Source organism: Pinus tabuliformis, chromosome 2_2 (genome assembly GCF_031772625.1).
Source record: "Pinus tabuliformis cultivar Carrire ecotype Pingquan chromosome 2_2, CPIR1, whole genome shotgun sequence".
Classification (NCBI taxonomy): domain Eukaryota; kingdom Viridiplantae; phylum Streptophyta; class Pinopsida; order Pinales; family Pinaceae; genus Pinus; species Pinus tabuliformis.
In genome coordinates this window covers 985,680,730-985,699,096 of record NC_142300.1, presented here as the reverse complement: position 1 = coordinate 985,699,096, position 18,367 = coordinate 985,680,730, and the positions used below count along the sequence as shown (strand labels likewise).

General features: G+C 36.0%; 1 protein-coding gene across 1 annotated transcript in view; it reads left to right on the top strand.

Annotated features, from left to right (window-relative positions):
- Window positions 1-18,367, top strand: part of LOC149196619 (uncharacterized) — an 81,651-nt gene that overhangs the window by 61,613 nt on the left and 1,671 nt on the right. The window lies entirely within an intron of this gene.

Sequence of the window (18,367 nt, the reverse complement as noted above, 5' to 3'; positions counted from 1 at the left end):
AAAAATCTTTTCTATGAGTCATGTGGTAGGTTGCTCCTGAATCAAGCAACCAATCATTTTTCCAAGAAGCAAGTGAAGCATTAAATAAATCCTCATTTACTCCAATGTTACATTGTGCCACAACATAGTGAGCGGATTCAGGTGCTTTACCTTTGTTTGTATCATCAGTTTTACCTTTCTGCTCAATTTTGGTTTCTTTTCTACTCAATTTTTCCCATGGTAGCTTGCTTGCATGTAGAGGCATCATGTGATCCATTTCTTTCGCAGCGAATGCAGTGCAAATCTGCGTTTTCTTCTTGAGAATGTCTGCCCCCCTGCCTCTGAAATATCTTCCTCTTCCTCTTCAACCACCTCTTTCTTTTAAAGAATCTTGAGCAGGATGCTTTTCTTTATGAGCAAGGCACATAGCCTTTTCAGAAGATTCAGGGGCTGTCTTCTTCCAAAAGCTTCTCTCTTTCAACAAACTTTTTCACGAGAGTCAAAGGTGATATCTTTGAGATTTCCATTTGCTTGTAATGACTCAAGATAATTGGAGTAAGTAGGATAAAGTGCCTTGAGAAAAGCGATAAGAGGAATATCCAATTCAAACCTTAGTTGGTTTGATATCATGCATTATAGACTTGACTTCAGATGCAAGAGCAAGAGGATCATTATTTTGCAGTTCAAGAGTGAAGAGTTTAATCATGAGTTGAACAACTTCAAGTGCAGAATGTGAGTCATAGAGTTCTTTTAGCTTTTGTAAGGCTTCAAAGGCAGTTGAAAATGACGAAATATGGCGACTCACCTTTTCATTTACAGATGCTGCGATTAATGCATAAGCTTTGTTGTTCTTGTTTTCCCAAATAACGAGCTCTTTGTCTAAGGTAGGTTGTTCTGGTTCATTATCTCCATCTCCGACACACACTCCTTTCCACAACTCATTGAAAATGAGGGTGTGTTTTATCATCCGGGACCATTCAGGATAGTTCTCCTTGCCAATGAGAATTATTCCCACCATGGATATGATTGAATGCATTTTGTAAAAAATTACCTCTGCTGATAGAAAAATATTTTTGCTAATATACAGTAAAATTGTAGTTCTGGTGGTAATTTTTTTATTTTTTATTTTTGTTTGTTTGTAAATTACAATTCAAAAGGGCATTCTCTCCATATAGGGCTTTGTACTATATTTGTCTTTAATGAAAATATAAAACATAGATCAGCTATGCATTCTCAAAATATTTCAAATCCCTTCCTCATATACCAATATGGAAGCCAATACCATGCAGTCAACGTACCAAAAAAGGGGCTCAATACAATTCCATGTGTTAAATAGCGTTAAGAGTACATTCAATAGCGTTCAAAGTACATTCAACGTGTGGCTTTTAACACATTTTACATGCCAAAAAGTCTTCAACGTATATACCAAAAACTTCAAAGTATATGCCAATGTTATGTGAAAAACTTCAACGTATATACCAGCATCATTCACGCAGCAGACTCAGGCGCCTTTTCCATGTCAGTCCAGCGTTAAAAAATACCAGGAGCAGCGTATATATGACATATATGAAACACCGTTTATATGGAGGGAGCAACGTAAATCGTATTACAGGCAACGTTCAACATATGGGTGGACAAAATTGTGGTAAACAGTGGTAATGGCGGTTTTACATATTACAACCCAGCAATATAAATAGTGGTAATGGCGGTTTTACATATTACAACCCAGCAATATAAACAAAACACTGTTTCCTCCTGCGCAGAGCGTATTCATACCAGATACCAAAGCTTGGATAAGTCAGCAACAGTGCCACAACTTTGCAACGTATTGCTTGAACAGTTCGCCAAGCGTGGTATGAAACAAGTGTTCCTCCAGGCAGCCGCACGTATGGTGGTCTTATTGGAGTAGCGCCCTCACGTTTCACGCACCATTCACTCAGGCAGCGTTCCACTCACGCAGGTATGCCATTCACTCAGCAGCGCTCCCTCAAACTTCAACAACACACTCTTCGCATCTGCATTCCTCCACGCTCATACCTAGACTATGGCACGAGTTTGAAAATTCAAGGGCGGTAGACTGTACAGAGATGGGCGCAGGATTTCAGTCGAGGACGTTCAATCATGTGGAGAACGCCTTTTTTTTTTCAAAAACACCCTCTGCACTAGAACGCTGTTGCCAGGTTAGAGGTGGCAGTTTTGAAATATGGACAGAACAGGAAAATAGGTAGAAAATGGAGTTACAAGGGCAGGAGTACTAAAATTAAGACTGGCTCTAATACCATGTCAGGCCAGGCAGTAACTCCTCAACCAAAAATTTATTCGTGTGTCTATTCCTTCAGGGTGGCCTTATTATATACATGAGGGAGAGACTGTTCAGTTCATCTCCCGATGACTGTTCACATTACTTATTTTTTTATTTAGATTATATTCACCCAATCCTGATGATTAGGTGTCAACATGAAGTCATGGAATGGCTCGTCACCTTCCTCAATCTTGATACAAAGGACTTGGTTCTCACATTCATCAAATGTACCTCTTAATCCTAGAACAAGAACAAGAGTAATAGTAACAACGTAAATAAACATAATGAAAGTATATTTGGTGATGAGGTAGGTATTTCTTTCTTTTGTACATGTGTGAGAGTGGCAATTTCATTATCCTTGCACCAACTTCCTCTTGGAGTTTATTCTTGCACTATTTTGCATCTTGATCATATTGAAGATATGTTTTTCTTGATCACATTCTCATCAAGAAGTTAGTAAAAGAATCATTCAAATACTCATGCAGGAAAAATAACCAATGATCTATAAAGATAAATCTAAATAAGAACAGTGACACAAAGAGACAACACAAGACTTGAAAATACTTTGGGATTGAAGGATGTTCTTAGGCTCCCTCTTGATTCGGCCTCTATATGTTACCATTGTCCATAAGTCATATGTCATTGGCAGAAGAAATGCATCTTTTTGATCACCACTTGGAAAACTCCATCATGATCCACTCTAATCTCATGCATTTTAGAAACCATTGTTCTCACATGAGGTAATGCTTTATAATGAAGATGAGTGAACTTTTGGATAGGTCTTGCATTGATTTTATATAGATATTCAAATCTTGATCCTAGAGTGAAGACATGTAATAATAATTTACCTATTGACTTCATTGTCTGCAATGATAGTTATAATCCATCTTTGATTGCTGCGAAAGAGGTTAATTTAGTAAACTTTAATGTCAAAATTACCAAAACCCATAAGATTATGATCATTCTCATATGATGTGAGAGACTCAAAGTCCCCCTATCTTCAACATTTAATTTCTATCAATTATTCTTTCATAACCTTCTATGCATTATACTTATTTTCAAGACAACACCTTTTTGCACATGCATAAATAGAAATAAAACTATTTACTTCTGCATGCATTAACAAGTACCAAAACCACAAGTATTAAACACATGCAACACCTTAATTACTATTTGCAAAATTACTATCATATCTTGGTTCCTTGTAGCAGTAAAATTTCAGCGACAAAATTTCAGTAGTAAAATTTCAGAATTAAAATTGCAATAGTAAATTTCAGCAGTAGAATTTCAGCTATAAAATTCAACATTAAAATTTTAGTTGTAAAATTGCAGCAGAAAATGAGCAGCAAGTAGAAGGAACAACAAGAGATATTTCAGCCAAAAAAGAGCTGCAAATGTAGCAGACAACAAGAGATATTTCAGCAGAAAAAAGCTGCCAATGGAGCGGAGAACAAGAGATATTTCAGCAGAAAAAGCGCTGCAAATGGAGTGGACAACAAAAGATATTCCAATGAACAGAGAGTTGCAAATGGAGTTTGTCTTTTTGAGCTTGTCTTCACAAAAACTCTGATACCAGCTTGGAATTTTGATGTTCTATGCTGTTGCAATCACTTAAACCCAGAACTTTTTTATGCTGCAACATAAGTTAAGTAATTGTAGATAAAACATAAACCATATAAACCATATGTACGATGAAAGACAACCAAGAACTCAATGAGACACATAAAAGGTAGGTCAATGATCTGCGCAAAAACCCACAAGGGGAAAACCCAACGAGATTCCTTTTTCTATTAGAGATCAATTGTTCAAAAAAGATACAAAGTACAATAAGAGAATGAAGAAGTTAAAATTGGAAACTAGGGCCAAACTCCACATGGGTCATCTTATTTATAACATCTAACATTTTTCTTGGATTCCTCTTTCCGAGAGGTGTAGGATTGATCTAAAGATCATTCGATTCTGATTTGTACAAATGAAGTTATGAATTTATTTTGATTATGGTCAAATTGTCAAGGTTGGCCAACAAACTTATGTAGGCCCAGAAGCCCAACAATCACATCTATTCATCCTCAATGGTGCATATAAATAGAAGGTGACTTAGCCTCATTTGGACACACTCATCTACACACTTCTCTCTTTCTCCTCATTGATTGGGTATCGATTTTTGGGCCTCTCTCTCTCCACACGTCTGAAATTTCAAGAGGCCGAAATTTTGGATAGTTTGATCAAGTGTTGACCAACGTTGACTGCAGCTAAGGCTAACTGTAGGTGGGCTGTTTGACCAGAGTTTGACTGGGCTGAATTTGATTGTTTTGAGGGCTGTTTTATCTTGCTGTTTGGAGGCTGAAGTTCACTGATTTGTTGAGGATCAAATCTGCCATGTTGATCAGTGTTGACTTTTTTGGTTAGGGCTCTTTTGCTGCTGTTATAAATTATCAGATTTGTAAATTGTACTATGTCTCTCTGTTGAACTATTGAAGACTAAAAGAAGATTTGATCAAGGGTTTCCCCACATTGGGGTTTGTCCTTGGCTGGTGCCAAATCTTGTGTCCTTGTCTTGGCTTGTCTTCTACTGTGTATGTTTATGTTCTATTTGCATTTTACTATCATGTTGATATGATTGCTAATCTGAATATTGATATTGAGCTAGTAAAGAAATTGAAGTAAAATTTCTCTAAAGCATAGAACATACTATTGTTGCCTAAACTTAACAAAAGTTTAGCCAAATTTGAAGAATATCTCTAATAGAAGCAGCTGATGCAAACACTGGATCACTTTAGCTCTCCAAGATTTGCTTTTACTCTCCAAGTCTCTCTCTCTCTTTCTCTCACAATCTCCTTCAAGTCTCACCAACTCTCTCTCAAGTTCAATTTCACAATGCACAAGTGAGGTGAGATGATATGAGACACATATATAATAGGCGTAGATAATAATTGGCATAAAGGAGGAGAAATACATATGCCTTGAGGACGAGTTACATATGCCAAAATAGGATTGTAACTTATGCCATAAAGGAGATGAGTTTAACTTATGCATTTATGAGAGAAGTGTAACTTATGCATTAAAGAGGTGTAAGAGGAATTTTTTTTTTTACGCGTCATTAAAGTGTGCAAGAGAGTGTAAGAGGTGTGTAAGAGCATTAAAGAGAGAGAAATGAATCCATTAAGAGAGAGAGAATAACATATGTATTAATTGAGGGGAGTTACATTTGACATGATTGAGTCTCATGATTTGAGAGACTTGAATTTATTTTTAATAATAACAATAATGATGAAGTTGGAATTGAACTTATTAGGATTGATTGATGATCAGAAGGGATTTTCCATCAACAATGCTTGATTACCAATTGATGCAAGGTGATTTACTATTTTTGGAAAGTCATACTTGAGACTTCATATTTTTAGAAATTCTATTTTTAGATTTTCTGTTTTTAGAAATTCTATTTTTATAAATTCATACTTGAGCTGCCAATTTTCAACAAATCCCCTACAGTAGATTCTACTCTTTACAGATCAATGATTGGAGCCCTCCTATATCTGACAACTTCACAACCATATATTATCCAACCAGTAGGAATGGTGGCAAGATTCCAATCAACCCCCAAAGAATCCCATTTGATCGCTATAAAAGGAATCCTTAGATGAGAGAGTGTATACTTCCACAGTTATTCATATTGAGAGAAATTTTGCAGGAAAACAATGTGAAGGATTTTTAATGTTGTCCAACATTTTGGGTGGAGTGTCCACCCAAAATGTTGGACGGGATTAAAAATCCTTCACACAGTTTTGCCCGCAAAATTTCTCTCAGAATCCTCAGATATCTGAAAGGTACTCTTGATTTTGGACTATGGTATCCCAAGAGCACAACACTTGCTTTGATGACATACACTTGATGCAGATTGGGCAGGATGCGTGGACGTTAAAAATTGATCAGATTGATCAGTCAGATTTGAAGAAGAGACTTTTCTTTTATATACGCTATTTTGAAGATTAGAACCTGCGTGTATACGCGCTTTTGTAGAGACGAACCAACATATAGATCTGCAAATATAAACTCATAATTCGCTGCACTTCCAGATTTCAGACAAACCTAGATCACGACATTTAAAGAATAAGACAGGTGTACATAATCTGATCTAGCCCAACCAATATCTGATCATTCAATAAAAAGTCATTTTATGTCTCATGAACTTGATCCAACGCTTGCGTTGATGACATACACTTGATGCAGATTGGGCAGGATGCATGGACGTTAAAAAAAGTACTACTTGGAATGCATTCTTTTTAGGAGATTGTCTTGTATCTTGGCTTAGCAAAAAGTAATCATTTATATCTCTTTCCACCGCTAAAGCCGAATACGTAGCTACTGCACACTGTTATACTTAAATCCTATGGATGAAGGAAGCTCTGAAAGATGTCAACATAGAAATTAACCAATCACTGTCTATTGTGATAAAACTAGTATAAGTCTTTCAAAGAATCCCTGTGATGCATTCAAAGGCTAAACATATCCCAATCAAGTATAATTTTCTCGTAGAACAAGTTACAAAACAAAATGTCAGATTGGAGTATATCAACACAAAGGAGCAAATTGCAGATATCTTCACAAAACCCTTACCTCGAGAAGCATTTGAATATCTTCCTTAAAAGATGGGGGTTGTCTCTCTTATATCCCATCAGAGCAGCACAATGTTAAGGGGAGTAGCACCATGATGGGGGGGAGCAACACCATGACAAGGGGAGCACCATATGAAGAGGTTGAAATTGATGTCAAAGGGGGAGAGAATGCTGAAAAGTAGAAGTATATTGCCATCAATGACAAAGGGGGAAATTGCTGGATAAGGTTGTCATTGATGTCAATATGGTATCATGACCTAACTTTAATTGGAGATGATGAAGACCTAACCCTAAATCCTTGCTTGTAATGATGCCCTAACTCTAATCCTAAATATTTATGCCTAATATATGATGAAACCCTAACCCTAGATAATACCCTAATCATCTGAATGCCCTAATCATGTAAACCTTAAATTCCAATAAGCTATCACAAATTCTAGGAACTGTCATAAAATAATTTTTTTCTTGGACATTAGATACATCATTTTGAAGTGAGAGTCTTATACCAGCTTGTAGAGGACTTTCACCTCTTTCCTAACTCCTTGTCATTATGGAGATACTAATTTTAAAAACATTGTATGTTAATATTGATCAAAGTCTACTAGCCGACTTATGTAGGTTCACTAGGACATGATGTTGGGAAAATATTAAGAGGGCGAGGGGGGGAGGGGGTGAATCAATATTTTTAAACTCACTTCAACTTTTCTTTTTGCTATTCTGAGTTATGTATGCTATTGTTCTTTATACAACAAACATATGTATGCAACCTCAGTGAAAGCAAACGTCGTCTATCCATTTAGCCAATTCTTCATAAGTTCCGTCAGATCTTTATCTTTAACTAGTGCATTATTAATTTCATCAGACATATAGTATGCAGTAAAGAGTATATAGATCATCATCACACAAGAAACATATCAACACATGTGAACACCAGGATTTTAGGTGGAAACCCAATATGGGAGAAAACCACAGCTGTTGTCACCTCTGTTTTCTTTCTTATTATATAAAGAAAATCTTTGTACAATCTTGTACTAGCGCAAACTCTTACCAGGCTGCAGTCACCCACCTACAGAAGGCAACAACCTTCTCTCATTCTCCAACACACTAGAAGGGAGCTCCAACCCCCTAATCTTGTTTACCGGCTCCTATCAGAAGGGAGCTCCTACCCCCTGAGCAAATTTATTAGTTATCATTGGAGGAAAGCTTTGACTCCCTTACTGAAGGCTCCAACCCTTAGCACCTCGTGGACCACTTTTCATAATATTTCATACTGGATCCACCTGACTCTAAACATCAAACTTGTATGCCACCTTTCATCATATTTTCAGATTGGACACACACCCATCATTAAGCTCAATACCAAACTGAATACTGAATCTGAAAGTTAATCACCAAACCAACTGAATCATTGTAACATCAACAAACCAATCACTAAATCTCAATCAACCAATCCATAATAGATATAAACCATCATACCAAATCATATCAACACATAAGCAGTCATAACTATATCAAGCCATACACTGTTAATCATCACAAACACAAAATGTTTTCAATGCAAACCCTGATTAGATTTCTTTAGAATGTATACGTTATTGTTATGAAGCACACTTGCATATGTACGCGTTTCCTATGTATCATACTTGTGTACATATCTCAGAACACTGAACGTTGAATCATCAACCACTGAACCATACATAGACCATTCATAAATTACTGAACCTATCATAGATCCCCTCATTGTAGCATCATTACCAATCAATCAACTCAATCATCACTGTCAGAGATAGATCATTAAGATAGAGATATCATTGGCAGACAGTAGAAAATAGAGCATAACTCATCAAGTTTCTTCATCAAAGCGCACTGCAAACCCTAACATAAATACATGACTTCCATAGAACAAATTAGCGTATATAGGTGACTACCATGCACAACCCTGCGTACAGTGCTCAACATACCAAAGAAATTCATCTTAGAATATATACGCGACCCTTTAGAGATGAATCTGCGTATGTACGCGACTATTCCCAAACACTCTTGCGTACAGATTTGAAAGCTTTCGCTGCAAACACTGTTTCACTCTCTGCAACCTTTACTATCAATATTATAGACTTTTGAATAATTCATTTAGATCACAACATTATTGTAATTACAGATTCATCATTATTAGCTATTTTGACATTTGCAACAAGTAAATCAATCAAGCATATTTGTCAACATACTTTCAGATCCGAGTCTTTTCCTTACTCCCTGGTATTCTTTGACACGATCAAATAACCGTTGTTGCTCCCATTACTATGGGCTAATATCATGGTAAAGACCCTTGGTATTCAAATTACCATGGTTCGGATTCTGTACGCAATTTTCACTTATAGGACCTGCGTATGTACGCGACCCTTCTGCATAGGATCCGTGTTTATTTTCTCAAATCTTCACCTTTAACTTCCATTTGTCTCTGAACTGTCATTTCTCTGTTTTTACCATTTGTAGCATCTGTACCAATCTGCATTAGTTCCATAAACATCATGTTATCATACTGGTATCATAATGGTGACATCTTTATTAAGTAAGTTGCCATCAATGACAACACATTAACCATAATGCCAACAATCTCCCCCTTTGGGGTTGATGCCAACCATTTGGTGTTTGGTTACCACCCGTAAACGCCTGCAAATACCAAGACTTCTTACCAAGCTTTTCTCCAAACACGAAGCTAGTTCCCCCTTTTACATCAAGGGAAAAGGGTTGATCAATGCTGAATTAAAGGCTTCTTTCCCCCTTTGTAGATAGGATCACTGGTGGTCTAATCTACTGAATATGAACACTGCATACTGACCATGTGCCCACTGTGCATATGATGAACCTTTTGAAGACATTCGATAGAGTACAAGACTTTATGACTTAACCATATATGACCTTTTCTATGACTAATGACTCTGCTCCCATGATTACATCAATTACCAACGTATTTGGTTTACATATCGGATCGAAATTTTACATCAATGTCCCAACATAATGGGATTACATACATGACATGACTTGATCCTAATAGCCCATACATGATTGAATTTTACAATGATTTACAACATGGAGCTTTTCACGACCTTTACATCAAGAGATATATATGACATTTATAACCAAAATCATAGTCTTCAATAGTGAGGTAGCAAGATCATGATAACAACATGAACATCCTCATCATCAAGGAGCTATGTAAGATAATTCAATGTAACAACGATCTCTTCAACATCATCACTAAGCAATTGTAGTAGAGGCACAAGATAGTGCAATAAGGTTCTGTCATCAACTCATCCCCTTATGTCATCACGGTCAACATGATGTCTCCTCATATAGGAAGAGTTATAATCAATGAGCATGAAAAAACATGTTAATCTCTTGCAACATATACATATTATTTCCATGCATCAATCAAAAGCCAAAAGTACCTCCAACATTACAAGCCATAGAGCTGATCAACAACATCACATCTTCAGTATACATATCTTCAAGCTTTAACAACAACTTTACCAAACTTAAGCAATATATACACATCATCCATATCTTTACCACATGCAGCCCATGCATCAATGATGACATAGTGACAACAACATATCAATGTCAACAAACAGTGAGTGAATCATAAACTCATCATCATCAACCAATGACAACCATAACATACACATCTTCCTCATCAAGTGTATCAAGTAGGATTAACAACTTCACTAAGTGCAACTCAAGTAACATATAAATATCCTCCTTATGCAATCTATGCAATCCATGCATATAGAACTGATTGACAACATCATTAACATATTTAAATCAAGCAACATATATCTTCTCATCAATGTCAACAAGCAGTGAGTAAATCATGAATTCATCACAAACACCATCATTTAGCAAGCAGTGCTCAAGAAACCATAATGCCAACAATGTACTATTAGAAGCATAGCATATGCTCCCCCTGAATGTGTGTCAACTTATCATCATCAAATTTGATCATATCTCCATGAGGTTATATACCTCACATTCACTTATGTAGTCACTGTTAGAAATATTCTTTTAAGAGCAATCAATAGTTTAAGACAATCTTTTCTATGTCTTTGATTGTTGTTTGTGCTTGTTCCAAATCTGCTTGCAATTTCTAATCATGTGCTCAAACTTATCCCATCTTCTGTTTCCATTCCAAATGCTTGACCTACAATCTGTGACCTTATGCCCAAACTTGTTACAAGAGAAACAATATCCATGAAACCAACCTTTATGCCTAGAAATTGATCTAGACTTTGGTTTAGGAGATTTTCTTTCAGATATGTGACTTGATTCATTTTCCTTTTGAAAAATGTCACGCTCGCTGTTCTTGTTATTACATTGTGAATCTGAAGCCATGTGATTGTATCCAATGCTTCTCCTAATTAGAGGAGAACATTGTTTTATTGATAATCTTCTCTAGTGATTCAGATGCCTTTACCCATTTGTTGATTTTCTCATAATCTTCCCTTAGAGTCACAACTTCACATTTTAATTTTTCACAATGCTCTTCCTTTTCTTCTATTGGTTGGTTCCAATTGCATTCTTAACATGTTTATTTCCTTCACCATACTAGTTTCTTTTATTTCTAGTTCTTTGTTTTCATTCCCGATTCTATCAATTTCATTTAATGTTTCCAATGCATCATCTTCTTTACAACTATCTGATTCACGAATTGATTGATCTTCAAGAGCCATAAGTAACAGATAATCCTGATTGGATTCATCATCCTCATTATTGAAAGAATATTCATTATCACTTTCTTCTAGAGCATCCATAAAGACATCATCCGTTTCATCTACACATTGTTCTTCAAATGCCACAAGTATTTGATAACAACTGTTAGAATTTGCGAATTTGAATTTTCTTGATCATCAGATGTGCTTTGACTATTATCATTAAAATAAAAACTTTTCTTGGTAGAAAACTTCCTTTTGAAATTTTTGTCAACATCCTTTCCATTCGCTTTATGATTTTCTTTATATGGACATTTGGATGCATATAGTGACCTACTCTTCCACAAGCAAAACATTTAAAGGGAAGCTTACCTTTGAATTACCAATTCCCACTTGCAATTTTTTCACGAAATTCGCTTCTTCCTCATTTGAAATGTAGCTTGTATCTCTAGGTTTTTTTTTGTTGGTTGTTGTTTTGTTTACTTTTATCCATTTTGTTGGTTTTTTCATTTTATCTTTATTTGTTTTATGTTTTCTTTTTGTCCCTTTATGAGAGGTTTTGAAGGTTGCTTCTTTGAGATTTGATGGACCCCCTTTTCTCATCTCAAAAGTTGTCAAGATCTCATAGAGTTGTTCAAGAGTAAGACTCTTCAAATCCTGCATTTCTTCAATGGTAGAGACTTTGGAATCGAACTTTGGAGTTAGTGATCTCAAAATCTTTTCAATAACAGTAGCATATTTTATTTCATGACCAAGGTTTTTCATAGAGTTGGCAACTTCGTCCACTCTAAGGAAAAATCTTGCAATACTTTCATTCAAAACTTGTGTATATACGCCACTCTCATTCATGAGACCTACGTACAGAGAGTAAACTGTTGATTCTTTTTAGTCACAGCTCCCCTTGAATCTGTATTGTCTGTTCTTGTTCACTGTTACTTCACCAGATGCAATGGAAATACAATAAATATCACCAACAAATTATCAAACCAACATAGACAACTATTATAAAGATATTCATGAATAGCTCCCCCCGAGATCATACATCACTGATCTTGGGGACTTGATAATCATCGCTTTACTCCATGAGGTTATATACCTCACATTCACTTCTGTAGTCACTGTTAGAAATATTCTTTTAAGAGCAATCAATAGTTTAAGACAATCTTTTCTATGTCTTTGACTGTTGTTTGTGCTTGTTCCAAATTTGCTTGCAATTTCTAATCATGTGCTCAAACTTATCCCATCTTCTGTTTCCATTCCAAATGCTTGACCTACAATTAGTGACCTTATGCCCAAACTTTTTACAAGAGAAACAATATCCATGAAACCAACCTTTATGCCTAGGAATTGATCTAGACTTTGGTTTAGGAGATTTTCTTTCAGATATGTGACTTGATTCATTTTCCTTTTGAAAAACGTCATGCTGGCTGTTCTTGTTATTACATTGTGAATCTGAAGCCATGTGGTTGTATCCAATGCTTCTCCTGATTAGAGGAGAACATTGTTTTATTGATAATCTTCTCTAGTGATTCAGATGCCTTTACCCATTTGTTGATTTTCTCATAATCTTCCCTTAGCGTCACAACTTCACATTTTAATTTTTCACAATGCTTTTCCTTTTCTTCTATTGGTTGGTTCCAATTGCATTCTTAACATGTTTATTTCCTTCACCATACTAGTTTCTTTTGTTTCTAGTTCTTTGTTTTCATTCCCGAGTCTATCAATTTCATTTAATGTTTCCAATGCATCATCTTCTTTACAACTATCTGATTCACGAATTGATTGATCTTCAAGAGCCATAAGTAACAGATAATCCTGATCAGATTCATCATCCCCATTATTGAAAGAATATTCATTATCACTTTCTTCTAGAGCATCCATAAAGACATCATCCGATTCATCTACACATTGTTCTTCAAATGCCATAAGTATTTGATAACAACTGTTAGAATTTGCGAATCTGAATTTTCTTGATCATCAGATGTGCTTTGACTATTATCATTAAAATAAAAACTTTTCTTGGTAGAAAACTTCCTTTTGAAATTTTTGTCAACATCCTTTCCATTCGCTTTATGATTTTCTTTATATGGACATTTGGATGCATAGTGACCTACTCTTCCACAAGCAAAACATTTAAAGGGAAGCTTACCTTTGAATTACCAATTCCCACTTGCAATTTTTTCACGAAATTCGCTTCTTCCTCATTTGAAATGTAGCTTGTATCTCTTAAGTTTTTTTTTTGTTGGTCGTTGTTTTGTTTACTTTTATCCATTTTGTTGATTTTTTCATTTTATCTTTATTTGTTTTATGTTTTCTTTTTGTCCCTTTATGAGAGGTTTTGAAGGTTGCTTCTTTGAGATGTGATGGACCCCCTTTTCTCATCTCAAAAGTTGTCAAGATCTCATAGAGTTGTTCAAGAGTAAGACTCTTCAAATCCTGCATTTCTTCAATGGCAGAGACTTTGGGATCGAACTTTGGAGTTAGTGATCTCAAAATCTTTTCAATAACAGTAGCATCTTTTATTTCGTGACCAAGGTTTTTCATAGAGTTGACAACTTCGTCCACTCTAAGGAAAAAGCTTGCAATACTTTCATCATCATGCATTCTAAGAGTCCCACACTGAATTCTAAACTTTTGAAGTTTAACACTTTTTACCTTGGTGTCACCTTCATAACTTTGGATATGCTTATCCCACATTGCCTTTGCGCTGTTCATTACATGGCTTTCATGAACTTAGAGTTTGCCAGACTTCCCAGGATGGTATTTACAGTCTTTGCATTGGTTTCATACTATTTCTTCCTTGCAGTATCCTGTGGGAATGGAGGTTGGATATTGATATCCATCTTCAACGATTGCCCATACATCAGCTCCAAGTGCCTGCAAATATGCTCCCATTTTGACTTTTCAAAATACAAAGTTAGTTCCATTAAACAAAGGTGGTTTAATAGAAAATGCTCCTTCTTGACTACTCATCTTGATGGATCTCCTTGTAAGCGATCAAGCTTCTTCTAGGTGAATCAATATTTTTAAACTCACTTTAACTTTTCATTTTCGTATTCTGAGTTATGTACACCATTGTTCTTTATGCAACCAATGTATGTACGCAACTTCAGTGAAAACAAACAACATATATCTAGGTAGCCAATTCTTCATAAGTTCCATTAGATCTTTATCTTTAACGAGTGCATTATTAATTTCATCAGACATATAGTATATAGTAAAGAGCAGACAGATCATCATCACACAAGAAACATATCAACACATATGAATACTAGGAATTTAGGTGAAAATCTAATATGGGAGAAAACCACCGTTGCTGTCGCCTCTGCCTTCTTTCTTATTATATAAAAAAAATTCTTCTTACAATCTTGCACTGACTACTTAGACACCCACCTACAAAAGGCTACAACTTTCTCTTGTTCTTCAACACCCACTAGAAGGGAGCTCCAACCCCCTAATCTCATTCATTGGCTCCTACTGGAAGGGAGCTCATACCCCCTAAGCAAGTTTACTAGCTACTACTCGAAGGAAGCTTCTACTCCGTTACTAAAAGGCTCCAACCCTTAGCGCCTTGGACCATGTTTCATAATACTTCACACCTTTCATCACATTTTTACACTGGACCCACACCCATCATTAAGCTCAATACCAAATTGAATATTGAATCTGAAAGATAATGATTGAACCAACTGAATCCCTGTAACATCAACAAAACAATCATCTCAATCAACCATTGTAACTAGACCAAACCAATCCATAACAGATATAAACCATCATACCTAGATTATATCAATGCACAACCAGCATAACTATATCAAGCCATAGATTGTTAATCATCACAAAAACAAAGTGTTGTGACTGCAAATCTTGATCAGATTACTTCAGAATGTATACGATACTGTTCTAAAGCACACCCACGTATGTATGCATTTACTTTGTATCATACTTGCGTACAGATCTCATATTGAATGCTGAATCATCAATCACTGAACCATACATAGATCATTCACAGGTTACTGAACCAATCACAGATCCACTTACTTTAGCATCATTATCAATCAATCAACCCAATCATCATTGTCAGACACAGATCATTAAGATAGAGACATCATTGACAGGCAAGAGAAAACACATCATAACTCATCAAGTGTCATCATCAAAGTGCACTGTAAACCCTAACATAAATACGCGACTTCCATAGAATAGATTAGCTTATGTATGCAACTACCATGCACAACACCTGCGAACAGATCTCAACATACTAAATAAATTCATCTTAGAATATATACACGACCCTACAAAGATGAATCCATGTATGTACTCGACTATTCCGAAACACTTTTTCGTACAGATTTGAAAACTTTCACTGCAAACACAATTTCACTCTCCACAACCTTTATTTCCAATACTACAAACTTCTGAATAATTCATTTAGATCACAACATCATTGTAATTACAGATTCATCATTATTAGCTATTTTTGACATTTGCAACAAGTAAATCAATCAAACATATTTGTCAACATACTTTCATATGTGAGTCTTCTCCTTGCTCCTTGGTGCACACCTGTTCCAAATCAGATCCATATGTATAACCCATTACTTGCATACCTAATACCTTGATCTCCATCTCTTTATAACTTTAGCCTTGACCAATACCTTAGGTAAATTCCTTGGTAATGTCGTTAGTATTCTTTCATTGGATCAATTAACTGTTGTCACTCCCATTACTATGGTGGGCTAATACCATGCTTTCACTGGATCAATTAACTGTTGTCACTCCCATTACTATGGTGGGCTAATACCATGGTAAAGACCCTTGGTATTCAAATTACCATGGTTTGGATTCTATATGCGACTTTCCCTTATAGGATCTGCGTATATGCACGACCCTTCTGCATAGGATCCACGTATACTTTCTCATATCTTCATCTTTAACCTCCATCTGTCTCTGAACTGTAATTTCTCTGTTCATACCATCTATAACATCTGTACCAATCTGCATTAGTTCTATAATCATCATGTTATCATAATGATGACATCTTTATCAAGTAGGTTGCCATCAAGGACAACACATTAGCCATAATGCCAACACATGACGGCTCCTCCAATTGTTGTGTCCCTTCACCATAGGTTGAAAAACATTTATTAAAAAGTGATGACTAGTTCAGTTAGCATCTCATCGGAGTATAGAGCATTCAAAGAAGATTTATAAGTAGTTCATGATTCGTGAACTAGCAGGAAGACAAAGAATAGGATTGGTTCTTTAAGACTTGTAATGAAACACCCTTGTGTTCATGTGGAAAATTCTTGTTGCAGACTCCTGAACTAGCAGGAAGACAGAATAGGATTGGTTCTTTAAGACTTATAAAGAAACACTCTTGCGGACATGTGGAAAATTCTTGTTGCAGACTCCTTTTGCAGACTTGTGGACTATTCTTGTTTCAGACTTTTGCGGACCTGTGATTTGTTGTTGAAGACTTGTTGCAAGACTTCTCTTGAACAGTGAAGACTCCTTCAGAACTGTGATTCTCTTATTGCAGATTATTCATATGAACCCGTGAAGACATGTGATGACATGCTGTGGACTCATTTTGAGACTATTCGGACCTGGTTTATCCCTTGCAATTGAAGATTACAATTTGGATCTGTATACCTGTGATATATCTCTTACAGCGCAGACTTTTGCACCTGTACAGTTCAGATCTGAGCACCCTTGTTATCCCACTTACAGTTTGGGCCTGTGATAACTATACCTCAGAGACATGGAGAAATGTGGATCTGTGGAAAAGTAATTATTTGGACTTCTTGTTGTTGAGAATTCTGTGACTTGAAGCATCATTTATTTGCAGAACTATTGGAGGCACTATTTGTAGATATGTGGAAGTTTTTGAGCAGATCTATAGTAATACTACTTTCTCTTGTGGACCTGTGAACAACAGAGTAACCTGAGCTTTATCACTATGGATAATCCTTGTTTGGACTCGTGAAGCTTTGAAGCAGACTTTAGGCCACGTCTTTCAGACAGTATTGGTTTGGAAAACTTATTTTGATTTGAATAATTATCATAAGATTGGTGTTCTGGTCAAGTTGAATATCTTTGAAGGATTTGAGCCCCTGAAACTTATTTTGATTTGAATAATTATCAAGGCTTGATAAGATTGGTGTTCTAGTCAAGTTGAATATCTTTGAAGGGTTGGAGTGTCAAGGTTGGAGCCTTGAAATATTTTTTTGTACAAGTTGGAGCTTGTTCTTCTTGTAAAAAAGGATTGGTGTCCTCAACATTTGTTGATAAAATTATTTTATTTGCGTCTTGTCTTCTGGTTTGTTTTTGTGAAATTTTTTAACGGGTATAAATAACAATTGATAAAAACATTGATTCACCTGGTCCGCCTTCCCCCAGTATTTCCAACAAACTCTTTTAACTCTCCTAGTATATAAGGTAGGAGAGACAGGGCTCTCCATTGGCATAGTACGTGAAATAGAGTCGAAGCCAAGGTGGTGTTTTTCTCTTCCCCCTCCCCCCAGTATTTCCAACAAACTCTTTTAACTCTCCAAGTATAGAAGGTAGGAAAGACAGGCTCTCCATTGGCATAGTAAGTGAAATAGAGTCGAAGCCAAGGTGGTGTTTTTTTCTTTGCTTTAATATAAGACAGATGTGATTGAGTGTTGCAGATTTGTACTCGCTGTTCCTATTTTGAGAGTGCTGTGTCTGGGCATGCTCTTCTAGGCAGCGATTAGGGTTTAGGTTGGTTTGCCTAAGCG